Here is a 27,817-nt window from a genome sequence, read left to right as displayed (position 1 = left end):
GAAATTCCATCAAGTTGTTTTGAGGTGTATCGGGACAGTCTGAATCCGAAAGTGAGGATTCCAGGGAAGAGTAATTCAAGAGCACCAATTCAAGGGACACATTCGCATTCTTTCTCTACGGGACGTACAAGCGAAAGTTCCTTCCTTGCTTCCAGGGAGAACAAAGAAAATTAAGCGTAGCAGATTTTATTTGCAGTCATGGGGATTAGTGAATCTGGTGTTACGACTGTAACTATAGCTGAACCGAGTTGTGATGCCATCTAAATTTCGTTTAAACTCTAGTCGGTCTTTTCATGTGGGAACTCGAGGAATGCATTGCATTAAATGGCGGCGTTCTGCGGTTTCAACATTTACAAAAATTGGTGAAAATATGTGCACTAACTTTGTTAAAAGCGCGTACAGAGAGTTGGAAGCGAGCTGTCGGTTTGGTTTTTTTAATGCTTCAGTCATTACTCCATCTCCAAGATGATGCAATAGAAAGTTCCCAGATTTAATTACAAGCTAATGCCATGCTTACTACTGAAAACTGCCGCATGTTTTTGACAATGTGTGCAAATATCTATTTTCCTCAATGTTTTAATTTATCCGTTTTTTTTAGATATGGCAGCGATTTTTCTTCAATGCTCTGTAGTTACTTATATACTAAAATGAATTATTTGTTGCTTGTACAAACCAGTTGGCCCTTTCTATAAACCCTGCCAGCACTTAACAAGGAAGATTTCAATCATAAGTGACGTTGATTTGACAATGCTTTGACGAGACAAGAATATGCTGATAGTCATTCTGGGCAGTCGAGCATTAACAGATAAATAAGTCGATAAGTTAAAATCACAATGGAACCAAATTAAGCGACGTCAACAAACATTCAATGCATGATTTCATTTTCTTTGTTATGCTAGCAAAAGGTGTGTGCTTTTATTAAATCATTATTACCACGTTTGTCATTCATAAGACTATTAGGAGAAAAATCTGCTTTTCATAAAATGAAAATGTAAACTGCTGGAAAATTCAGCAGGTCAGGAAGGGTGTCAAGAGGGTGCTGAAGAGATTCGCCTTGATGTCGCCTGGACTGGCGTGGGGTGTAGCGTAGTCAAAATTTGATTTGTTTTTCCGGAGCATCGGAAGCCAAAGCAGCCTGATTGTAAATTGAAATTTGTTTATTATTGTCACATGTCACATAAGTGAATGCTTGCTTTGCATACCATTCATCCGGATTAATTCATTACACAGTGCATTGAGGTAAAACAATGACACATCAGAATAAAGATTAACAGCTATAAGGGAAGGGTAGTTATTTTTCCCAGGGTGGAAATGTACTTGTGGGTGCAGGTTTGAGTGAGTTTGGGGGGGGGGGGGAGGAGAGTTTAAAGTAGATTTACAGCTTAGGTTTTGAACTCCGTGGTAAATGCATGGAGTGCATTGTCAGAAGTGGAAGCAGGTGTGAAAGATGTTTTAGACAGGCAGATGGACAGGGATGAAGATGCAATTTGTTTGGATTAGCATCGTGGTAGCATGGACACTGGGCCAAAGGGCCTATAGCTGTGATTACTGTTCTCTATTCTAGGTTAGTAAACGAGAAACAGTCAGTGTTTCAGTTAGGTTGATACTGTGATTTTCTTTCCATAGATGCTGCCTAACTTGCAGATTTTTTCCCCAACAGATTCCCAGGATCTGCTGTTTTTTTTTAAAAAAATTCAGTAGCAGCCTTTCACTTACTGTTGCACCTGGATCTGCTTGATTTGCAAAGAGAGGCCCAGACTATAAGCTCGTCTCTATAACTGTGAGTTTTGGCAGTCATTATTAATGCTTCATCTCTTGATGAACTTGGAAATGTTGGTGATGAATCAGTCTACTTATAAGTTGAGGGCTACATTTATTTTCCTGTCTCATCCATCTCTTACCCCACCCACTGACTTGGCCATACAGGAATGGATAAGTAGGAATTTTCTTAAAACAGTGGGAAGACCAAAACCAACACCCTTAATTATTGTGAGACTTATGACTCCATTTTTTTTGGTCAGTAAGTCTATAAATTTCAAATAACCATCTGTACCTGACTTAGGCTGGTCTGTTCTATCTGCTATGCCTTGTTTATTTTTTCCAGTGTTTCTAAAGATTAACACTGGTTTGGCAAGTTTCAAATCTGTAGAACAGATCTGCATTAGTCATCTGTACTGATCCATAGCTAATTAATCCACAAATACGATGTCTGCAATCTCAGCCAACACCATTTCTGACCTGCGGAAAGCTGGGGTGACAGGCAGTTCTTAAACCCTTCAGTCTACATTTTCCACAACTGTCCCATTTACTTAAAAAGAACAGAGGAAGATCATGGCAATTTTTGTGGTGTGGCATTTTCTGTGTTCCAGAGTGCTAGACAGGGTAGTTTCAACCTATAGTCAGCCTCTTGCCTTGCACCATCAAAGGAAAGCTTACTTACCCAAAGCTGAAGTTATCCCAATAATTTCTTACTTGGCTGATTTTAGCTGTTTGATAAATTCTCCATTCTCCATTCCAAGTGAAATAGAACATATCATTAAATGATCAGTTGATCAGAAAACATTGATTTTATTGTACAAAAATGTGAAGCAACATTTTCTGAGCAATTACAAGGCAAGGGAATATACAATAAAGTGAGTGGTTATGAGGAACACATGGACATTTGGCTGCATGGCTACAAATTGTTGGATGTTGCTGGTCAGATACTTACATTTATTTAACAAACAGGTCACAGACAGAGTATAGCATACAGTTCTAGTCATAGAAAAATGTGGTTGCACTGGAAAATTTGCAGAGGAAATGTGATAATGCTATCTGGAATGTAAAACTGAAAAAAATAGGAGAAGCAAGAATTCTTTCTTTTGTAGCTGAGGCTAATGGGAATTTAGGATGAGATGAGGAACCTTCAATGGATAAATGAGAAGAATGAAAAACCAAATAGGCTGATGTTGGAAGTCTGAAATAAAGTACAACATATTGGAAACACAGAGCAGATCAGTCAGAATCTGGAGAAGAGGTTAACTTTCCAGGTGAGAGACCTATGTTTCAAACTGCACGAAGGGTAAAAGAAGGGTGGCTAGGTCAAATGGGTCCAGCTCCAGTTCCTTGACAAAATCTGTAAAGAGCAGCAGCCAGATGCATTTCTTGCTTGTGTAGGCAGGGACACTTGAGGTCACCCTGACATGCCACATCATGCAAAAGGAGCATAATGTGCCCAGGGTTCCATTCTCATTGCTCTACTTGTGCGATAAGAAAGAAAGAGGATCTTACCAGAAACTCAACTTAGCCTCTGTCTCTTAACTGAAGTTTCTTAAGCCAAAGCCACAGATCCCTCACCTCTGTACACTCACATAATGGCTGTTCCACTTAAAACTAACTTCATTTCTTTGGCCCTAGTGAAACTTACGCACTAGGCTTGCTTTCTCCCCCCCTCCCCCCCCCCCCCATGGTTCCAACTCTCATACAAATCTTGCTCTTGCACTCTTTCCCTCATGATTTTCCAAAGTGAAAAATAGTTTTATGCAAGAAAAAATATACTGGATTAACATCAAATAGTACAGCTAATTTCCTTTTCGTTTAGAGGAAATCCCATACCAAGTAGGGCTTTTGGTAACAACACAGTTGGGCAGCTAGCAGAGTGCGTGCCAGATATAATTGAAACAAATCTCAGGAGGCTGTGGTGTGTGGGGGGGTGGGGGACGCAGGCAGGTTGAACTGACCCTTTATATGAGTGAATGCTGTGCCCCATGCTTTAAAATGTCTTACAGAGTGCTAAATGAAGATTGTAACATTTAATAAAAGAAGCCAAATTAACAATTATTTTGAAATATTTGACAGAATTATGATTCTTATGCATGGGAGTATGGGTCACAAAGTTTTGCTCTATAGTAGTGATGATTTGGTATGTCATTCAAAATTCATGTCTTTGTAAAATAACCTGAAAAGGTTACTTTCTTAAGACAGACTTGTTCTTCAAACCTGAAATCTATCAAATCACCAATTCCCTTTGATCGCCTAGAAGGAGCCTACAAAAAAAGCATGGGCTATAGCAGCTGTTGAAGTACTGGCAGTGACTTTGAGATTTTTGCATTGAAATATTCGTACGTGGAAATCCCAAAGTTGTCAATTTCACAATGTAGTGACAACAAAGACTGATATTTTCACTGTCAGCAAAAAGCAAAATCTAGACCACAGATGTCCTGCCAGAGTTGTACATTATAAAATTAATAAAATCAGCCTTCTTGTTCCTGATCCTTTGTACCCACAGACATTGTTATTTTTTACACAGTTAGTAATGCAGTTAACATAACAACTGTTAGTAAAACTACACTTCAACAATCCATGTTCTGGATCATAAATCCAGATTGCTTAATATAGGGCATCCTCAGGTACAATCCCATTACATTGTTCAGCATTTGATAGCATGCACCAATGACTTGTCAAGAATTCTTGAAAAAAAGGTAAATCTTTGTCATCACCTCATACCAGAAAACAATTGTTTAGTACTTCCCTAATTAGTATTTATATCTGACAGATTGAAGAACCTCCACTGCCTAATACAATTATGTCATATCTATCAGTGAGATTCTGTTTCCATATGTTATTTAAAATTTTAAATAGAGTAGCATGACAGACAAGGGATTAAAGACATCATGGCTGTAGAATACCTATATTGTAGAATAGCTTTCCATCCTGCTTTGGAGCACCGAGGCAGCAGCAAAACATAACCCAGGCTGCTGCTTATCAATGACAGCTCAGTGTTCAGTGCTATCATGCCCTCGTATTAATCACCAAGTTCTAAGCTTCATACCATGGACTTGAATCCCAAAATCCTTTTGTTTGTCAATTTTCCCAACCATTTACTGTTGATGTTCTACTATTTAGTTTTTGCAGAATGCATCATCTCAGATTCGTTGGAATTAATATCACTTTCAACACTTTGCTCAACCATCCGTTTATTCTATATCCAGAATTCGCGGAACTGAAAGGACCATTCTCGGAGCTAGCACAGATTTGAAGGGTTCAACAGAATCTCACTATTCCTCATGAATCAGTATTCCTTCGTCCTGCCAGCCTAACGGGAACCTGCTGGCCTAGAAAACTTATCTCCCTCTGCAAGTGGATTTTCAAAATCCTCATCAGCAGACCGCAGCCAGTGCAGATGGGTGATAACATCTCTTTCTCACTGACAGTCAACAGAGGTGTACCTCATGGATATGTGCATAGCCCATTGTTCTACTCACTCTAAACTCACAATTCTGTGGCTAACCACAGCTCAAATGACATGTACTGTATAAATTTGCAGATGACATCATTGTTGGTAAAATTTCAGATGGTGACAGGAATGAGATAGATCAGCTGGGTGAGTGTTATCACAGTAACCTGGCACTCAATATTAGCAAGTGCAAGGAATTGATTGTGGACTTTGGGATGGCAAAGTTAAACAAACATGCACCAGTCTTCATTGAGGGGTTTACAATAGAAAGGATAAGCAGCTTCAAGTTCATAGGCATCAATATCTCAAGAGGATTTCCTGGGTCCAACACATTGATGAAGTCATGCCATGGGTGGTATTTCATTGGGAGTTTGAAATACATAAATTCAATACATATTATTCACACATTCAAATGTCAAGAAAGTTGTTTGATTGTCTAATATCTTAAATACAGATTCAACATAATGCTAAGAGTCTGAACAACTTACACCTGCAGGTTGCAGTAAATGCCCACACTGTAATCCACCTTCAGAATATAGTCGAGTTTTAGTAGCAAGAGTAGAGAAATCATATTTTATTGGGATGGGAAAACAAAGGCATTTCCAAGTTCACAGTCACAGAACTGCATAGCACAGAAGAAGGTCCTTTGGCCCATCACATCCATGCTGAACAACAGAATACAAAATACTGGAGAACTCAGCAGGCCAAGCAGCAGCTATGGAAATTAATAAACAGTTGACATTTCAGGCCGACACCCTTCATCATGACTGCAAAGGAAGGGGGAAGAAGCCAGAATAAGAAGATTCATACTGATATTTTTGCCCATTTACTGTCACCCCAACTGCCCATTCTAGATGCAGGAGCCTTCCATGCCTATTCTATTCAAATGTCTCTTAAAAGTAGTGATTCTTTCTGATTTCTCCACTCTGCTTGGCAGTGAGTTCTAGATGTCAACCTACAACTTACCCCCTAAGATTCACTTTAAGGTACTTCCTCTTCAATCTATCTGCTCTTATTTTGATACCCCTACCATGGGAAAAAAAATCTATCTGTGTTTATAATTTTATTAACTTATATTACATCACCCCTTAACCTTTATTCCAGGAAAATCATGCCAGTTTATTCAAACCTTCCCCCTATCTAACACGGTCCAGTGCAGGCAGCAACCCAATGAAAGTCCTCTCCATTCTGTCCAGCCCAACCACATCCTTCTATAGTGTGGCAAACAGAACAGCACGCAACACTCTAAGTGCAGTCTAACCAATGTTTTAGAAAGTTACAACATGTATCCCAACTTGTATTCTGTGCCCTGATGAACGAAAAGCAAGCCCAGCATATGTCTTCTTCACCACCCTATCTACCTGTGGAACCATGGAACTTTCAAGGAACTGTGGAGTTGAATTCCACGATTGTTTTGTTCATCAACTTTCCTTTGTCCCCTAATATTTACTGTGGATGTTCTACTATTCAACTTTGCAGAATGCATCATCTCACAGTTGTTGGGATTAAACTCTCAGTCAACCGTTTGCCCAACCATCCATTCAATCTACATGCTGAATTTGGGGAACTGATAGGAACATTCTTAGATGAAGCACAGACTTGAAGGGTTGACCAGAATCTCAATATTCTTCATGAACCATTGTTCCTTCATCCTGCCAGCCTAACAGGAACCTGCTGGCCCAGAACTCTTAAAAGACTCTTGTTATCCAAACACCTCTTGACCTCTGAACAGCTTCTCCAATCAATTTCTGTAAGTTCCTATCTTATGCCATCACAATTAGCCTTGTGACAAGTCCTACCATTTGTTTTACAAACTGTAGGTTGATGGGCTTATAATGGAAGTTGCCCATAACAGTGTCAATAATTAAAGTGGAAAATATCACTACCTCTCAGCTACAGATCTGCCCATCTGTTTCCTGTAAGGGTTCTATTCAATTCTCCTAGTTTCTCCACCTCTACCGTGTCTGCTCTCATGACAACTCCATGCCTTGCTCTGTATTGCGATTTAAAACATGCTCACATTCTCACCTTGCCACTTCTAACACTGACCTCAAATGCTAAGTCTATTTCTATCTCCACAGATGCTGCTTGACATGCCGAATTTCAGCACTTTGTGTTTCCCATTTCCAACATCAGCAATTATTTGCTTCACTACCTCAATGCAGTTAGTCAGCTGCTAAATGTACATTAATCCATTAACCATCTTGAAATAACCTTAGCACAGTATTTTACATATTTAGTTTTGATGATGATATAAGAGAACACTTATTATATTATCATGCTAGATGTTAACACCAACAGTAATTTGGTGCAGATTAAACCAACTAGAATGTCCAGGTTTTGCTACAGTTTGCATTATCCCTAAATAAAGAAATGGGTTATTAATTTTCAATCATTTAAAATAATTAGCTGCACTATATTTTATTTTCATGTAACAAGAAACCAATTACAGAAGGACAAACAATTAATACATCTGCAACATTACATTACATAATAAGTTTTAACAAATAATGCAACAGTTACACCATGTTTCTATACTCTAGACTTTATCAGGGTTTGTGTCATTTATTTATATTTTGTTTCTGTAGCAAACAACACGATATCAAGAAGATGGATTTTAACAGATGCATCATTTTAACAGATCAAAAAAAAAACATGAAGCACACAAGTGCAGTTACTTGGAACAACACTATCCAGATTCATGTTTGGGTTACCTGCCATCACCCTAATATTCAATGAATTTACAAGGCAGTACAGCATTCAATACATACATATAATGGTTCTTCTATATCTGCAGGGAGACAAAACCCAATTTGCATGGTATCATGGTACCTCAATTACTTAACTGTCCTCAGAAGAGAACAATTTTTAATTCCTCTTTTGTAAGAACTTGGAAGGGAACAAACATTATACATGTACAAAAAAATTACATAAGTGCATAAATATTCACAGGATATTTGAGGATAATATAAGGGGCTATAGATTCCACAATTCGAACAGATAATCTCTGGTTATCAGCACGCTGCACCGTGATTGCTTATGAATTTATGCATTCTTATTTTGTACCATGTTTACTCAGTTAAGAATTATTTATCTATTTAAACAAGATTCAAACAAAGCTCATCAATATCTAATGGTGCCACACAAAAATCCAAAGTAGAAATATTATATGTCAAATTGCGCAGCTTAGAATGAATATTTACAAAGAAAAACAATAAATGCGTTCACTTCATAGTATATTTCCAAAGTTACTGACTCCTGGTTTTTGCTTTCAACTTGTACAAATGCTGACATATTTGAAGTACTCAGTGCACTATTAAGTTTCTCTAAAATTCATAATTATGAATTTCAGTGTTTGGAGAGCCAGCATAACACAGTGCAAACATTTTTGTAGAAAATTTGATAAATAAAAAGAACGTAATAATCAAATGTCACAACTGCACACAAATTAGCATCTCAAAGCAAAAACTCATTACCAGTATGCAGTTAGTTGTGAAAATTATTTAAAACAACCTAATCAAGAAGTCAACATTTGACACAGTGAATATGGGCCATGTAGCATACAAGTACAATAAACAGATACTTCACCATTGATAATGATCTTGAAGAAACATATCTGCATGTCAAGCTTCAAAAATTAAAGTCTAACAGATTTTTAAAAAAATTATCTTTCTTATTGTGCCCATTTTCCAAAATCTTCAGATATAATTGCCTAAAATTAAAATGTGCTGCTAACATTCAAATTAATTGAACAGTTTTGCATTAAAATAAGAAAATACTAATCAAAATAACAAACACTGGGCGTAAAGAGAGGTGAGGTAATACTCGTGGAAGTATTCTTGAAGTGAAAGACTTCCATGCAGTTTTATGCCATTATCAAACAAAGTTCAAAAACTACTTGAATAAAACTAACGCTCATATTAATGGTGTTATCCCACTTTGTCTTTAATAGCTTTTTTATATTACCCTTAATTTAACAAATACATGACACATTGCATGATCAACTATTCTTGACTGATTGAATAACAATCAAAACCACACTTACAAACTTTGAAAGTTATCACTGATAACATTGAGTGTTAACATAGCTTCCATTTATTTTCTGGTTCATGGTAACCTAACATTCAATGATGATTGTTCTTATTAGTGGACTAATCAATATAATGTTGCAAAAAGCACAGAAAGAAGAACTGATTCATGCATCTCACAACCGTAACAGTTGCCTGTTGTGAAACTAGATATTACTTGGAAAAAGGAATGTATTTTACAGTATTTTAATTTTAATAATAAATGATAATAAACAGATACTGGTCCTATTTGCAATTTTATTCTTAAATCTCAATCCATCCCATTTACAAGCAAACCTTTTCTAAATGAAATGATTCAAATCATTTGTAACAGTATACTTTAAAATGATTTAGAATCCTTAAGTATTTTTTTTACCTATTCCTTCTGATTGAAGGTTATGTTTGTTTTACGCATAATCTATACTCAGATTAAATTACACATTTGTATTTCCAGTGCACCATCAAGAATTCTTAATATGTTTTACCATGGAGTGTTGGGGGGGGGGGGGCTGATGCAATAGGAAAATAGCGATTTTGGAATATATTGAAATTAATGCATTAATAACATTGGAAAAGTAACTATTTTTAATCTCAAGTAAGGAATAAAATGTCATCAATCATGGAAAAAAACATATATTTACCTAAAAGTAATCTATGGTCTGTGAATGATAATGGCAACCTGCATAATGGCAGGCAAGGGGGATTATGAAGGACAGCAACAAAGATATTAAAAAAAACTAGGGAGATATAACAGAAAATATTTATTGATGTGAATTGGTGGTGCAATTTTACTCCAGATAGAAAATTAGTAGAAATCATCTCCCAACAATTAGTTAATTTGTCTTAATGATAGAAACTGGTCTGTGCTCAAACCAGTACAGGAAAAAAAGAATGGACTGAGGCCACAAGGTTAAAAGGACATCTCTGGTATTTCAAGAATCCCATGACACCTGCCTAGAGATTTTAGCTCTGCTTTTTATATAAGTACCTTCATCGCAGAGTTTGTACCAAGTACAGACCTTCTGTAATAACACTTACCCAGGATCTGTAACAACAAAGAATTGGGTATAAATCTAACTTGAGAATTCATAGGGTTGAAAGATATGCCATTATATACATGGTTTTTATAGTCTTCTAAAAATACTAAGCCAGTGATCCTCATGATAGTGCAAACTATTTTAAACACTGCAGTTCACCCCATCATCTGTGGACTTATCTAAGTACCTTCCAAGATCCCAGCTGGAGCACTGTCACAAATGTTAACGGTGCTTCACTAGCTATATCATTTCAATTGTATACAAAGGTATGCTTATTTTTGTAAAACATATGCATTGTCTTTCAGGCCACTGTTGATTGCTTTGTAATGCTGGCATCATAGGGTTTCCTGGCATGCTCAACATAGTTTCAAATAAAATCTCCAGAATTTCAATGTTGCCAGTGAAATCTGAATGAGCTGTACAAAAATGCTACACTAGCACAGAAAATCAAAAGACTGACAGACAAGACTCTGTAAAGCAGCACAGATCATTTATCAGCTAAGTGAATCTCTAAACAAATTACAAAAAAAGGAGGTGGTTCTTGCATGTCAAGGTTTAGCATTCAAGATGTCAAATTCAGAGCGCAAGCACAAATAAACCCACACAATGCAAATGGCGAGAGTTATTCTAACAACAGCAGCCATTCGCCAATGTGACTATCAACAAGAGAATAGGTGCTTGAGTTCTTTTGCTTTTCTGATTCTCAGCTGCTCTTTGGAACTGGCGATGAAATTACCTGCAATAATAAAAATTAAAGATCAGAACAATATTGTTTTACAGTATAGATGAAATTGGTAAAATATTTTTTTTACAAATCAAAATATCAGTTATTAACATGGGAAATGCAGAAGACTGATTGGCACAATTACTCTAAATTAATATAACCTTTGACTTAAAAATTACAAACATTCATGGTGGTCTCAAGACTTACCATGAAATTAGTTTGCCCATTTAATGAACTAAGATTTCATGAACACTTTCAAATTAAGAAACAAAATATTCTAATTCCTTTCTCTCTTTAGTAATCTGGACTTGTTCAATATTTAATGGACTACTGAATAATAATGTTTGAAATTAGAATGATTATCATCTTTATCTGATCTTCAGGAATGGGATGAGCAAAAAGTTTTAGAATTGGTCAAATAATGCATTTAATAAAATGATATATATAATGTTGGAAAATAATGTGATTTTATATTTCATCTTTAATGAAACACCATTTGAATATACACTAATTTACAGTATGTGTTGATTTCTTTGAAATAGCAGTATAAAATACTTTTAGAAAAGCTTTTTTGATCAAAAATGCTCAGTCATATCACAATAGATACTGCAGCTGCAGCATACCAGCACATTCCATCAGATATAAACAGAATAGATGGCAGCATTGAAGATCACAATTAGACTACAAATAAATATTCAATATTATTACTTAGCTAACCTGGCTTACATTTCTTCTATCATATTATTTAATAAATGTCCCTTGGGAATTTCTCCTTTCAGATTTCATAAATTAATTTGTATATCTTAAAATAAAATATTTGGAATTAAAGCTTGATTGAATGTTAATATTAAAGATCTTGTACAATCAAACAAAACAGTAAATTACTGACTAATACTGACTTTTTCCTAGTAATGAAATGATTCAACAGTGCAGATTATTTAAAGGTTGTAGGTGTAATTCCATTCAGGTTAGTGGTTAGATGATCACACGAGCTTTCGACTTTAGACTATCAATTCTAAACCCACATTTCCGGCAGCAGTGTATTGGTTGCAGTATTATGTCTCACAAATATATTCCAACTGAATCTGTTACTGCTGTTACCTATATTTTACAACATTTGTATTCAACTGTTATCCTATTGCAGCTCAACAAGCACCAAGTCCTGAATAATTAATTGGCCCATCAGTACCCATAATGCAATTTCATCCTGACCTACATGCACTTTGAACTAAATATTTTTTGTCTCCTTTTTTCTTGGAACCAGATGACAGCACCACATGATGGAAAAGATAAAAATTTAAAACGAGCACTCCTGGAGGGTAGGTGAGTGACCTGTGGGAGAAAACTCAGCCGGAGAAGATCTCCGCACCAAGCATCAGACAGCTACAAATTGATTAGTTAGTCTGAGGAACTGCCACCAACCAGGCTCGAGAGACTAATTAAAGAGAGCACTGCCTGCACAGATACCCCATTGACACCAAATTTGCTCAGCTGTGGCCACGAGGGAGCCTGAATTATCTTAACGGCTGTGGTTTCTCATGTCTGCCTCACATTATAGGTAAGGGATGAACACTGCTCTCTTCTCCGTTAAAATGACTGAATTATAAATGACTTCATCAGTGTTTTAATGCAAGGGATACAGGTTAGACAAATAAATGTTAAAAGTTAATCTGCTGACAGATGTCAAAATCAAACTCCATGATTCAGTGGAACAGCTTACAATATTGAATAAAATATGCAACTCACATTTTAAATTCAGTTCTAATGCAGGATGCCAAAGAGTGAACAAAATGTGCTTAAAAATGAGAGTGAACAGTGAAACTGCAGTTACATAGTTGTCCTATATCCATTAATATCATTGGCCTATGATTTCTATTTTATTTTGGACAGCAGACTGAACAGCTTTTCACGTATTACCACCAAAAAATATAATTTCCTTCAATGCAATATTGGTAATAAGAAAATTAAAAACATCCAATGTACATGCTCTAATGGTGGAATTATTAAATCATATAATTTATAGTGGTTTGTAAAGTTCTATTATCCTAGCTATGAAATCTAGATTTTTTAAAATAAATTGTTGAGCATGGAATCTGAACAGGACGTTTTGTCTCATAAGGCACATTTTGTGTCCACTTCAGTTTTAGTATGAAGATATTTCACGATCTTGTTGCAAGAAGACAGTTCAACATACTGAATAGTGAACAAGCATGATAACATTTCAGTCAGATCAAAATCATTTCTAAAAATGTCAAGAATAGGCAAGAGTTCCAAAAAGATTCAGTGATTTGCAAACTGCATGAAATTAATGGAGACATTTTGCAATGTAGCATATGATGATCAATTGCTGTTAAATACTAACACTATGTATGCAGAAATACATATGGAGATGTAACTATTAAATATGCTAGAAAGGTAACTAGATGGATGTTTTACAACTTTTACAAGATACTATGACACAAAGAAAATACTTTAGAAATTAAGTTCCACCAACCAAACACAACCAAGCTCAACTTCCATTGTCATTACACTTGAAATCAAGATTCATTCAGAACTACTCAGAAATATTTGTATAAATCTATCTGAAAATGATGAAAGAATTATATATGTATTAAAGATGTGTAAATACATAAGAACATTGTTGTATGATTGCATAGCCTAGCCAGTTTTGCCAACTAACATGTACATGCTGGATGTTGCTAGTCCACAGACTTGGTTGGTATCACCCATTGCTCGCAATGGTCTTGATGCAAAGTACTTGTCCTTTTGGCTCAAAGAGTCCCAGACTCCAGCTGCAAACAAGGTGTAAAGTATATTGTTGCATACACAATCTTTAATAACAATAGTAATTAAAAAAAGATTCATGTTTATAGCCCATAGATGTCTCAGGGATGGGAGTTTCCAAAAAATAAGGCCTACCATCTCCTTTTATACAACAAATGGAAACCTAATACTCCACGTGAGTAAAATGCACAGTAGAAAATCAAACTCACAAAAAATTCTATAGATGCTGGAAATCTTGACCAACACACACAAAATTCTCAACTGGCCAAGCAGCCTCTATGCAGGGAAATTAAGCCAACAGTTCAGACCAAGAACCTTTATCAGGACTCAAGAAGAAAATACGAAATGCCCAGTCTTTACCACTGGCACTTATTTTAGACATCCTTACATATCCACACATCTTTAAACCACCTTGGGAAAGATTTGGCTTAATTAGGCATTGTCAGATCAGTTTGGTTTGCTCCTACTTATACTGGAATATCTTTCTTAATAGAGAAGTGAAGGAAAGAGGCCTAGGTTGAACAGCGACTTACCTATACAGAAATGAATGCAAGATAAAGTGATCATGGATGAACTGCAATCTCTCATTAAACACATGGAAAGACCAAAGGCAATATCAATGTTGTAAGCTATATACATGGAAGGAATTTCTTTCTGATCAACGATCCATTTTTCAGCATGTTCAGGAGTTCAAATGAGAAATCACTGGCTTGCAACATTAACATAGAAACATAGAAAATAGGTGCAGGCCCTTCGGCCCTTTGAGCCTGCACCGCCATTCAGTATGATCATGGCTGATCATCCAACTCAGAACCCTGTACCTGCTTTCTCTCCATACCCCCGATCCCTTTAGCCACAAGGGCCATATCTAACTTAACTCCATTATCTTTCCCAAATTTGTTGATTAACATGCTGAAAATTTCATGCACTGTACTATATATTTTCTGTTTTTACAAGTTAAAATAAGAAATAGGTGCCAACGCAGATCTCAGAACTCATTGATTCTGCTCTGCCATTTATTAAGTCATTGCTATTTTCAACATTGTCCTAAGCTCTTGATTCATGCTTGATTGTGAAAAATAAGATTCAGAACTCTAGCTCAGTCTTAAATGTAATTGGTGACTCAGCTTCCAAGTGCCATTGAGAGAATTATCCACATTCATAAGTCTGTGGGCAAAGAAATTCCTTCTCATCTCAATTTGAAATGGCTGAATGCACCTAAGGGGGTCCTAGGACTATGCTTCCACTTTTTCCTGGAAATGACTAATGAAGGTGAAGCAGTGGATGTGGTGCATATGGATTTTATTTATTTTAATTAATTTATACATTCAGTGCAGAACAGGCCTTTCCAGCCCTTTGAGTCGCATCATCCAGCAACCCACTGATTTTAACCCTAGCCTAATCACAGGACAATTTACAATGGCCAATTAACCTACTAATTGGTGCATCTTTGGACTGTGGGAGGGTACCAGAACACTCAGAGGAAGCCCATATGCACACGGGAAGAAACATACAAACTTGCTTACACACAACACCAGAACTGAACTCCAAACTCTGATGCACTGTAATGGCATCGCACTAATCGCTAAGTTACTATGGCGCCCTTCAGTAAGGCATTCAACAAGATTCCATATGGAAGGCTCATTCAGAAAGTCGAGGGATGGGATCCAGGGAAACATGGCTGCACAGATTCAGAACTGGCTTGCCCACTGAAGGTAGAGGGTGGTAATAGAAGGAGCAAATTTTGCCTGAAGGTCCATGACTAGTCACGTTCTACGGCTCTATTCTGAGACCCGTGCTCTGGGTGATTTTTATAAATTCCTTGGATGAGAAAGTGGAATGGTGGGTTAGTAAGTTTGCAGATGACATGAAGGTTGTTGATATTGTGGAAGCTTGTTGTAGGTTACAATGGAACATTGACAGGATACAGAGCCTGGTTGAGAAGTGGCAGATGGAGCTCAATCTGAAAAAAAATGTGAAGAGATAGACTTTGGAAGGTCAAACTTGAATGCACAGTACAATATTAATGGCAGGACTCTAACAGTCTGGACGAACAGAAGAATCTTGGGCTCCAAGTCCATAGATCTTTCAAAGTTGCCACGCAAGTTGATATGGTGTTTTGGCCTTCATTACTTGGGGGAATTGAGCTCAAAGGCTGTGAGGTAATGACATAGCTCGATAAAAATCTGGTTAGACAAAACTTGGATTACCATGTTCAGTTCTGTTCACCTCATTATAGGAAGGATGTATGTGGAAGCCTTAGAGAGAGAGCAAGGGAGATTTATCAGGCTGCTGCCTGGATTAGAGAAAATGCCTTATGATGAAAGGTTAAGCAAGCTAGGACGTTTCATTTTGGAGCAAAGGAAGACGAGAGGAGACTTGATAAATGTGTATAAGATGTTACGAGACACAGATAGAAAGAACAGCCAGTGTCTTTTTCTGAGTTGCAATGGCTAATATGACAGGACATACTTTTAAGGTGATTGGAAGAAAGTATAGTAAGGATGTCAAAGTTAAGTTTGTTTACACAGAGAGTGATGTGTTTGTGGAGCACACTGTGAGGGGTGGTGATGAGTAGATAGATTCGGGGTGTTTAAGAAACTCTTAGATAGGCACATGGATAATAGAAAAATGGAAGGCTATGTGGGAGGGACACCCTGTCTTCTACCCTGTCTGGCTCTTAGAATTCTAAATGTTTCCATGTGGTCATCTTTTATTCTTTCAAATGCTATGAACGACTGGCCTATTTTGCCAGCATCCCTTACAGCTCGATCCCCTCCTGGAAACATTAATAGTAAAACCAAACTTGTGAAGCCTTACCACACTTCAAGGAGAGTGTATACTTCTTTAGCAAGTATGTATAGACGTAGAAAAACCTAGCTATTCTTATATTTCTTATCGTACTGGGGGACCATTCAATAATCCGATAACAGCGGGGTAGAAGCTGTCTTATCGTACTGGGGGACCGGTCAATAGTCTGATAACAGCAGGGTTGAAGCTATCTTGTCGTACTGGGGGACCGTTCAATAGTCTGATAACGGCTGGGTAGAAGCTGTCTTATCGTACTGGGGGACCGTTCAATAGTCTAATAACAGCGGGGTGGAAGCTGTGTTATCTTACTGGGGTCTGTTCAATAGTCTGATAACAACGGGGTAGAGGCTGTCTTATCGTACTGGGGTCTGTTCAATAGTCTGATAGTCTGTGGGAGGGACAGGTTTAACTGATCTTGGCGCAGGTTAGACGGTTGACACAACGGGCTGAAGAGCCTTTATTGGGCTGTAGTGTTCCATGTTCTAGATTTCCTCACTGGGAAACATTCTCATAGCTTCTACCCTGTCTGGCTCTTAGAATTCTAAATGTTTCCATGTGGTCATCTTTTATTCTTTCAAATGCTATGAACGACTGGCCTATTTTGCCAGCATCCCTTACAGCTCGATCCCCTCCTGGAAACATTAATAGTAAAACCAAACTTGTGAAGCCTTACCACACTTCAAGGAGAGTGTATACTTCTTTAGCAAGTATGTATAGACGTAGAAAAACCTAGCTATTCTTATATTTCACTCCCCTTGTAATAAAGGCCAGCATGGCAATTACCTTTTAATAACATCTACTTCCATGTTAACTTTTTTTTTGTGTAGACTCGATATCTCTGAACATCAACCATTAACTACTCTTATTCAATTTAAATAATTCTTTACTTTTAGTTGTTCCTACTCAAGCAGGTAAGTTTACATTCTCCCTCACTCCATCTGCCCTATGTTTTGATCTCTCACTCACACTGTATACAGTATATCACTTTACAGATATATTGTATTCTATCTTTTATTGTTACTTAACGTGGATACATTACAATTAATTCTCTCACCCAAATCATTAACACAAATTGTCGAGTGTGGAACTGCGGCAACTGATCCCAAGACAACCCGCGAGTTACAATCTGAACTTAGGAAAAGACCAGTTTATTATTACCTTGCCTCTGGGAGTTAACTAACCCTTTATCCATGATTTTACAGTGCACTAACTTTGGTATGGTAATTTATCAAATAATTTTTAGAAATCAACTCTTATTTATCTACCCTTGCTGTCACGTTTCAGGGTACTCCGATAACTATGCAAAAAGTATTCACTTTCATGAAGCCCTGCCAACTTTGCCTAATCACGTAATGCTTTTCAGGTTCACTATTATTAAAGCTTGAAAATAAAACTCAGCAGATACTGAATTAACTGGTCCAATGTTGACTTCACTCTGCATTATAGCAGTTTTACATTTGTTCTTCTCAATCTGCAAGGGCTTTTCAAGACTCTAGGGAATTATGGAAGATCATACCCAGTACATTTCACCACCTTTATACCCATTCCTTATTGAATCATCAGATGCAGGTCAGTTCTTGTTTCCAATGGTTTACCTGGTATTTCTTCGGCAATCAGCACACAGAAACACTGAAGGAACTCAATGGAGGGAAATAAACAGTCAATATCTCAAGCCAAAACCCTTCGTCTTGATGAAGGGCAAACACGAGGAAATCTGCAGATGCTGGAAATGCGTCTTGATGAAGGGTGTTGGCCTGAACCATTTCTCTCCATATGCGCTGCCAGATCCGCTGAGGTCCTCCAGTATTTTGTGTGTGCTGATCCTGATTTCCAGCAACGCGCAGTCCCTCTTGTATCTCCACCATTTCACCCAAGGCATAAAAAAGTAGTAAGGCCACATAATTTGAGACAACCTGGTGCATTTCTGAGAAAGAAGACAGATAGCACGTGAACAGGTGAATTAGAGCAGCAGGTAGCCAAGTAACCCCACAGTTCAGGAAGCTAGTGAGGTGATGCAGGGATCAGTGATATGCCCACATTTACTTACAATCTCTGAAATGACTGAGGATATTGCTGTCATGTAATGAAGACGGGTGGGAAACCATGGGATGAGTAGAGTTCAAAAAGTATTTGCAAAGGGATTGAGGTAGGTTAAATGAAATAGAACATTGAGTATAATATGAGGATATGTGAGTTACCTATATTGATAAGAATCGAAAAGCAGATTGTTACTGAATTGGTGAAGTCTATAATATGCTAGTGCTTCAAGTGCACTACAAGAGCATTATCATTGTAAAAGAAGAAAAAGCGAGCACTGAGTTACAGAAATAATTTATGAACACAAATTGAATATAGTGCTTCCATTTCTTCAAAGGGATGTCGAGTATATAATTTTTGAAAATCCCCACAACTGCATAAGGCTATTTAGAATCACACCTGAAATATGCACACAGTCCTGTTATCTTCATTCATGGATAGATATACTTGCTGCAGAGGTAGCACAATGGAGCACCCCCCAAGTTTATTCTAGGATTGTCCAAAGAGAAAAGGTTGAGCAGAATAGGAGTTTGGAAGGATAAGAGGTGACCTTGTTGAAACAGATACTGAGGCGGCTTGATAGAATCTAGAACGAGGAAGCACAATCACATGATAAGCTGCCAACCACTTACGAACTCAATGATGAAGGAATTCTTTTTCTGAAAGTGCTGGTAAGTCTTTGCAATTTTCTATTCCAAAGAGGCTGTGTCATCAAACACGTTCAGAGCAGAGAAAGACAATTCAATGCACCACAGGGGAGTTGAGAGTTATGGGTTCAGACAGGAAAATGGATTTGAGGCCAGCAATTCAATCAGACTTGATCTTACTGAATGCAGATAAGCTCAAAGAACCACATATCATATTCTTGCTCCCATTGCTTACATTTTTAGGTTCTGATTCATCATCACTGCAGACCCACATTGCATAGCCTGCATAGATTGCCAGATATTGAGCCTTGACAAGGGAAGATCACCCACACACATATTTGACTATCTTTGTAACACTCCCTCTCTTTTACAGGATAAGACTGCACACAGTCAAAAACAAGTAGTTGGCAGGAGTAGGCACATTTTCTTTACTATCGCCTCAATCTCTACTTTCCACAGGGATTGTTCCCTTTGTGATTCTCCTGTCCATTCATCTCTCCCCACTAACCTGCCTCCTGACACTTACTCCTATAAGCAGAACTATTACACCTACCCATTCACATTCTTGCTCACATTCATTCAGGGCCCCAAACAGTTCCTCAGGTGAGACAATACTTCACCTGTGAATCTGATGGGGCCATCAACTGTATCCAGTCCTCCCAATGCAGACTCCTCTATGTTGGTGTTAGCCACTTTGCTGAGTACCATTTCAACTCCAATCCCCATTCCCTTTCAGATATGTTGGCCCATGGCCTCCTCTACTGCCACAATGAGGCCATTCTCAGATTGGAGGAGCACCACCTCATATTCTGTCTGGATAGCCTCCAACCTGAAGGCATGAACTTCAATTTTTCTAAGCTTTTCATCCTTACTGTTCCCCTTTCTTTAAATCCCACTCTCTCTCCTCTTACCTCTTCTTTTCTTATCACCCCCAGTGCCCCTTCTCCTTCCCCTTCTCCCTTGATTGACTCCTCGCTTGTATCAGATTCCTTCTTCTCCAGCCTATCTACCTATCACCTCTCAGGTAGTTACTTCATCTCTCCTCCCACACCCACCTGGCTTTTGTGTGTTGCTTCACTACCTGCTAGCTTGTAGTCCTTCCCCTCCCCCACCTTCTTATTCTAGCTTCTTCCCTCCTCCTTTCCAGTCCTGATGAAGAGTCTCAGTCCAAAACATTGGCCGTTTACTTACCTCTCTAGATACTGCCTGACTTCCTCCAGCATTTCATATGTGTGGCTCTGGATTTCCAGCATCTGCAGATCTGCTTGTGTTTATCGTCATACCATACCACTCTTTATGGCCGACAAGCTGACAACTTGTAGAAGAAGTACCAAATGGAATAATTAACTCTGTTTCTTCCTGCATAGATGCTGCCCAAAATTCTAGTTATTTCCCTCATTTCCTTTCCTTAAACTGAGTATTTTTCTTTTATACCCAGATAACTAAAACATGCAGGATGAATGTCGGCTTAGTACAAACTTAGTAATGCAGACTGCCTGGAGTCAACACTAAACAAAGTAAAACAGATGGCTTGAATCTTAATTCACAGTAGCTGGGATTTGGGAGCAAGCTTCAAACCACCAGTCTCATACTTAGCATTAAAACTTGCCTTGAAATTGTAACTCTGAAGATGATTTTAAGATTATTCTGAGTTAACTGTATGTATATAAAACATTTCTTCATAGTCCTTGTTTTCTCAAGCATTGTCCATAATCAGTGATAAATAGTATCGATGTAAAAGGGAAAGCTGTCTTTCTAGAGTCAATATATTAAACAGCAGCCTTTAGATGAAATGTGCGGAGTTATGTGTTGTAAATCCAAAAACATAAAACTAATCAAAGATAGGAACATAGAGCCAGGAATAACGTACCTAGTTTTGATTTTACTTTAAGCGAGGCATACACATATGATGTCGTGGTGTTTCACATATAACCTGTAATGAACTGTGACACATCCTTGTGCATCCACCGCTTGAATCTTCGCAGCAGACTTCTGTAAACCTTGTGTGTCAATGGTATGACCACAGTAAGTGATGCATGTTTTAAAGAACTCACACCTGTTAAGTCGTGCTCTGAGCCCATAATCTTCTCATCTTTTTCACACTGTCTTGAGATTTTGGAGATGTTCCTTGTCATCCTTACCAGTAACAATGATGTCATCGAGGTAACACTGAGTGCCTGGGCAGCCTTGCAGTATCTAGTCCATAACTTTCTACAAGAGTGCAGGTGCAGACGCCACTGCGAAAATAAGCTGATTGTAGCAATAAAGCCCTTTCTGAGTGCTTATGCTGAAAAAAACACTCTGTACTCTTTTTCCATCTTCATCTGTAGGTAGGCCTCAGCTAAGTCCATTTTGCTGAAGTGTTTTCCTCCCGAAAGGTTTGCAAAGATATTGATCTACTTTCAGTAGCTTAAAATCACCTCAAATCCTAATAGATTTATTCTTCTTGACTACTGGAACCACTGGCATTGGCCATAAGCACCACTCAAACTTGGGAAGAATTCTTTCAGCCTCCATGCGATCTAGCTTACTGGCTACTTTATCATGGATGCTACAAAGGATTGGATGGACTTTGTAAAACTTGGGTGTGGCATTTTCCCACTATTTTACCCTTGACATGTTTGAGTTTTCCATTCCCATCCTTAACAGTGCTATGGCATCATCTTTAATATCCTTTCAGTTGGCTCTGTTGCAGGGGATGTGGCATGCAAATGATGGATGGATCTCCAATCAAGTTGAAGTTGTCTCAGACACTGACTGGCCCTCCTGTTTTTACCACATATAACCCAATGTGGCTTGTTCGTTGTCTTATTTCATTGTTACGAATGTTATTCCCACAGGAGACATCATTTCTCCAGTATAAGTTTTTAAGCTGGACATCTGCAGGCTTAAGTTCAGTACCTTTGAAAAGCTGTTCAAACTCATTGTGTGGATTGGCTGCAACAGCTGAGCCAGTATTCAATTCCATTTAATTTGCTGCTCACCTCTGGTGTAAGCCATATTGCTTGTACATTATGTAACGCACTGTAAGGTTTCACTGCTAATGTAATGGCCTCTCTAATGTTTCACTGCTAAGGTAATGGTTTCTCTGTAGCAGTAATGTTTGGATTATAACTAGAGATAACGGGGCCTTTGCAATGTATGCTAGCCAATGAGAGGCATGTTGTTTTCTTGCAGGTCTGGGAGCAGGGATTTTGCGGTCTTTTGTCGGTGAGAGATGAAGAGAGAAGACGCAAGTGGACAGAGTTGGTAGACCACCGGATGGAGTAGACTTGGAGTGAGGGTCTGAAGGTCGGCAACGCTCTGAGGAAGTCAATGAGAAACGACTGGACAAAATCATGAGCTCCAACATGCACCTTAGACTGTCTCATTAAAATGTGCCCTTTTTCTTTATATTTCCTTTACTATAGTCATATCAAGACTTATAAAGTTCACTTGTTTAATTGCATATGGTGCACTGTCTGATATTTTGCAGTTTAGATTTATAACCAAGAAACACATCATGCAACATCCACACAAACAAGATTTCTCAGTTTGGCTGGGCCAGAGGCTGTCTTTCCCTATTCAAACGCATGCCGGCCAAACCTAAAGATTACAATAGTTAGTTTTCATGTTGTAAATCTCAAGGCTACTCAGTCCTGCGTCACTCTCATCATTATCAGATGTTTCATCAATGGCATGTGGATTAGTGTTTTTGTTTGAAACTGAAACTTGGGTTTTATCTTTTTCTCTTCCCTGTGCAGTTCGTTTACAGTTGTCTGCCCAACATGCTCTTTGTATGCATCCTAATTTGTTGCATTTTCTGCAAGTTTTGCCTTTAAACCTCCATTGGTCTGGTGTATGTGAGCTCTTGGCACAACAGTAACACAAATAATTTAGCCAGGCCAATTGCTGTGTAGACACTGCAATTCTATTCATGTTCACTTAGATTCATGACTGCAACTCAATTCCATCTATCTGCTATTTCTATTGGTAAAGCTATTTCAACTGTTCTTTTAAATGTAAATTGTGCTTCAGTTACGAGCTGTTTAAACTAAACAACCTCTCAGTGAATCATTAAGCCCATTACTGAACTGACTATGCTTGGACAACTTCTTGAATTCAAGCCCTGTACACTGAAGTGGGCTACCCTTCCTTTTGATTCCAATTATGAAACCTAAAGCATTTTGCAATCAAAAATGGTTTTGGTTCTAAATGTTCCAGCATTACCTTCATGATATCAGCAAAGCTCATTTCAGCTGGTTTGCTTTGAACCATCAAATTTCTAAACAAACTGATTACCTTTATACCCAATGCGCTCAGGAAAACTGGTACTGTACTTGTTTCTCATTGGCTATTCTGTTTGCTTTAAAATACTGCTTGATTCACTCAGTTTATAATATCCAGTTATCTCTTATCCAATCAAATGCATCTATCTTTCCAACATAGCCAACCATTTCTGCTTTTTTTAATTTATGTTCATTATCACCCAGTACTCACTATTTATGAACCTGTGAATTTGTCTATTTTCTGCTTTTAAATCAAACATCACCTTTTCTGACTAAGCACCTGCTGCACTGTTTTATTTCAACTGTTTCTCACTGTACTTTTTTAAAAAAACTCAAATGTCCCACTGAGCTTCAGTCATCTGAGTAGCCCACTGAGTAGTTATCTCAGATTATTTTAAAATTTACTTGTCACCACTGTTGTGTCCTGTAATTCCAAAACATAAAAACTCATTGAAAGGAAAATGTAGAGCGAGCAGTAAAGTGTCTATATTTTCGTTTTTACTTTAAGTGAGGATGTGTTTTACATATAACCTGTAATGAATTATTTAAACAAACAAAAATGCTTAATCAAACTATATATTTACAATATTACTAAAATATTAAATACATAACACATCTAAAAGGATATTTCTAAATCTTGGAGTTATGAATTCTAACCATGAATTTTGACAGAGTATGTATTCTGCCAAAAACCTTTGCATTAAAACCGACAACTTTTGCCAATTTCCAGACCATTGAAAGATCACCAGCTAAAAAAACTACCACATTGGGTAAATTTTTATGCACCTTGAAACAGATTTTAAGTTGAAAATAAATCATGAGATATAAAAGTCTTTGTGAAATTGTAACTCATCTGTGCAAATGACTACACTGAAGCAACTGGGCCAGAATAGTGCCCTCAATCAGCATACAATGCATATCTGGTATTGCTGCTGCAGAATTTAAAAGTGAGCATATGGGCTGAAGATAACACTTTGGTCTTGAATTGAAATGTGGATCTTTTTGAGAAGCAAAAAGCCATCACAATTGTAGGATATAGGTGTGGTCTGCAGAGTTGATCTACATCTTCTCGAATGGGCCAGATGTTTCTAGAAGTTCCAAGCAAGGCTTCCGTGCATTTTGAGAAGGGGAAGGGTGCAGCCAGCGGTTCTGATCTTTCCCTTGAGTGTCTGCGTGAGATGTGTGGTGACTGTCACTGTCTCCATCTTGCCAATTCTAGCTCAGACTTCCCACATGAAATGCTCTACTTAAAACAGCAGATTCTATTAACAGCTGCCACCTAAAGAGCTGCTGGCATGTTGGGATTTGCATCTGTAATTTTGTTCTAACATGATTCTTTTGTCCTAGTCTATTCCAGAAAACACCTTTCATGCAATTCAGCAAGAAATAAAACTCAAATTTCTAAGCAGTCTAATTTCATATATTCACATTTATATACATTCAATCGGAGTACAAAATGTATTTCCTCCTGCACCTACTCCTAAACAATTAATCTTTTTCTGAGATGGTGTCATTAAAAAAGCCAACGTGTAAATAACAAGTGAGTTCCACCATATTGAAAAGTGTTGTAATTGACACCATTTGATAAAATAAGGTATTGATTCCTAACCATCCCAGGAATGGGTCCTTCTTTAATGAAGTTCAAAGCAATTTCTGTGCAGACAAGATATGCTAATTTTATATTGTACAATTCACTCTGCAGTATGGTTATACCATTCAGACACACAGTGACTTATTGGGTCTGATAGCCTACTCCTGCTCCTATTTTCTTCTGTGTTCTGTATCCCGAGGAGTACTTTAATGAAGGTGGAAAAATAGTTGACAATTTGAGGAATATAAGGGTATGGAGAAATGGCGCAGAAGAGGATTTAAGGCCAGCACAGATCAGACACTAATTGATGGGGCCTGATGAGTTCTTACTCTAACTCCTATTATCATGTGTTCTTTTAGAATTGAATTTCATCTTGCATGATTCTATTTACTTAAGTTTAGATAATTAAAGCCACTTTATCAACAAAATGTTCACACTTATTCTTAAATTTCTCAAGGAAAAGAGCATTTTGATAGGCTCCATTGATTTCAGATCCCAAAGGAGATCAACACCTACTGCCACCATTCTCCTGAAAACACTCAGGTTTATTTTGACAGAAGTTGGTTGACATGTAGTTTTCACAAACATGCAATGCTGGATACTGCAAAATCATACAGAATTTCACATTTATAATTAAAACTACCATAAATCAAAATGCAAAAAGAGATTCAAATTCAGTACAGGTGTCTCCCCTTTACAAAGGTAGAGCATTCCTATGAAACCTTTCTTAAGCCAAAATGACGTAAAGTGAAGAGCCATTAATTTTTAAGGGAAAAATTTTCATAAAAGCAAAAATCCTCTTTGTTATGCGAAAACAGGTTACTAATGTAGGTCTTTTCTAAAAGCGAAGTGGCGTAAAGTGAACATTCGTAAAGCAGGGGACACCTGTATTTAAAATAGTGCTTGCATAACCTATATTCATACCCTGCGGACAGCTGTCAGAAAATCATCATGTATAGGGTGATGGGATGGTAGTGATGGTGTAGGGATGAGAAATACAGTAGTTCACATTGAGAAAATCAACAATGGAATTTGTTGTTTCAGGGGCTAACTTAGTAGGAACAGATGTAGAATCTGTGTTGCAATACAATCAAAATGAAGCATGACAAACCCACATGGAATCAGTGGGAGGGATTGTGGGAGGATTTGGGGTGTGGCATACCCAGTTCTGACAGCTGGTCTCTACACCACCAAGCAAGCAAAAAGCCCCTTAAGTTATACATAGTTCAGAGAGGAACAAGGAAATGCTCACTGCCATGATCACTGAGAAAGTCCATGAAGTTTCAAAGATGGAAACTTCACTCCACAAATCAATACCAGATTAGTTAACCATTCATGATTAAATTATTTGTTTCTGAAATTAGCTGCCTGGACCTGCATCTGGTTTTGCTTCAGCACATTACATAGGCACTCTTACTGTAATTACTAAAATCCTATGTTGCATCTCACATAAAAAATGATAAATGGATAATCATATGTCTTATTGAGTGCGGATATATTACTACTTAGCCTTTAAACGATAGTATGAAATTCTTTCAGTTACATTGTCCTTCAGTAGTATCGAAAGAAGAATAAATTCAAAAGATGAATATCCAGTCTACAGATTATTCTATTTATAGTGTTAAATCAGGAAAAATATTTGATCTTAAAAAGGATGCCAGTGCACAAATTATGTGCCACAGAGTAACAAATCTGTGACTACGTTATGATCCAAATCCATACTATTAAGGAGTCATTGATTAGCAGGAATGAAAGGAGATAAGTAAAATTGACCATGGATATTTTGCACAGCTGATTTTTCCTGCAATCTTTGCTCTTCACTTTCCTTTGAAGGTCTGGTTTGGTTTGTATAAGTTAACCTTGCAATCAAGGCTCAGTGCTACAGAATTTTCTTCTGCAATTGGAGAATTAGTGACTCCACCGGAATGAACATTGTAACTTTTTGTGAGTTAGGTGATGAATAATATTAGTATTTGTGGTGAACTACGTGTGCCTGTCTGGACACGTCCCCTGCTGACTGCTCCTGTGGCTCCTCCCACAGGCCCCTGTATAAAGGCGATCTGAGGCCTATGCTCGGCCTCAGTCTCCAGGACGTAGTATGATGGTCACTCACTTCTGGCTCCTTCTTCCAGTCAATAAAAGCCGATATCTCGCCTTACGTCTCAGAGTGAGTTATTGATGGTGCATCAGTATTCATGCACCATGATTTCTGGTTTAATAGCAAAACCTACAAAATTATCAAGCTTTTAAAAAATTTCCACTAATATAATTGAAATAAAATAATGGTGCAAATTTAGAAGATAAATTGAAAATTATTGCTCTACAGGAAATTCAACCGAAAGAAAACAATATTTTCAGGGGAAGTTAATCAGAATGAGCTCCTTACAATTGGAACACAGTTCATTCTTTAGATACTGATTTAACATCTGCAGCAATTATCTCCACTTCACATTATGCTGGATGTGATATGCAGTATATATTTTATATCTCCAATATTATGGTTTTATAGAGTGCACAATATAAAGTCTAAAGCTTCTAAATAAATAAAATTGAGGAATGCACTTTGATTCGCCAGCATTCTTTTCTTGCAGTGATGGTAGTAAGAGACTACATGCAGTGTGTATACCCAGCAATGA

The 27,817-nt window shown here is 37.6% G+C and overlaps 1 protein-coding gene and 1 long non-coding RNA gene across 5 annotated transcripts in view; one reads left to right on the top strand and one right to left on the bottom strand.

Annotated features, from left to right (window-relative positions):
• The first annotated feature begins 1,428 nt into the window (after positions 1-1,428).
• Positions 1,429-24,423, top strand: LOC132395523 (uncharacterized). The gene is made up of 3 exons (XR_009512637.1): positions 1,429-1,780; positions 12,308-12,601; positions 22,500-24,423. It is a non-coding gene; the product is annotated as an uncharacterized LOC132395523 (long non-coding RNA).
• cdk14 (cyclin dependent kinase 14) overlaps positions 9,143-27,817 on the bottom strand; it is a 599,160-nt gene continuing 580,485 nt past the window's right edge. For all 4 annotated transcript variants that reach the window (XM_059972264.1, XM_059972266.1, XM_059972267.1 and 1 more), the window contains one exon: positions 9,143-11,055. The gene's annotated coding sequence lies outside the window, so the exon portion shown is untranslated. The remainder of the gene's footprint in view (positions 11,056-27,817) is intronic.

This window comes from Hypanus sabinus, chromosome 6 (genome assembly GCF_030144855.1).
Source record: "Hypanus sabinus isolate sHypSab1 chromosome 6, sHypSab1.hap1, whole genome shotgun sequence".
In the NCBI taxonomy this organism is placed as follows: Eukaryota; Metazoa; Chordata; class Chondrichthyes; order Myliobatiformes; family Dasyatidae; genus Hypanus; species Hypanus sabinus.
Note: the sequence above shows the minus strand (reverse complement) of the source record. Positions and strands in the feature narration are given on the sequence as shown.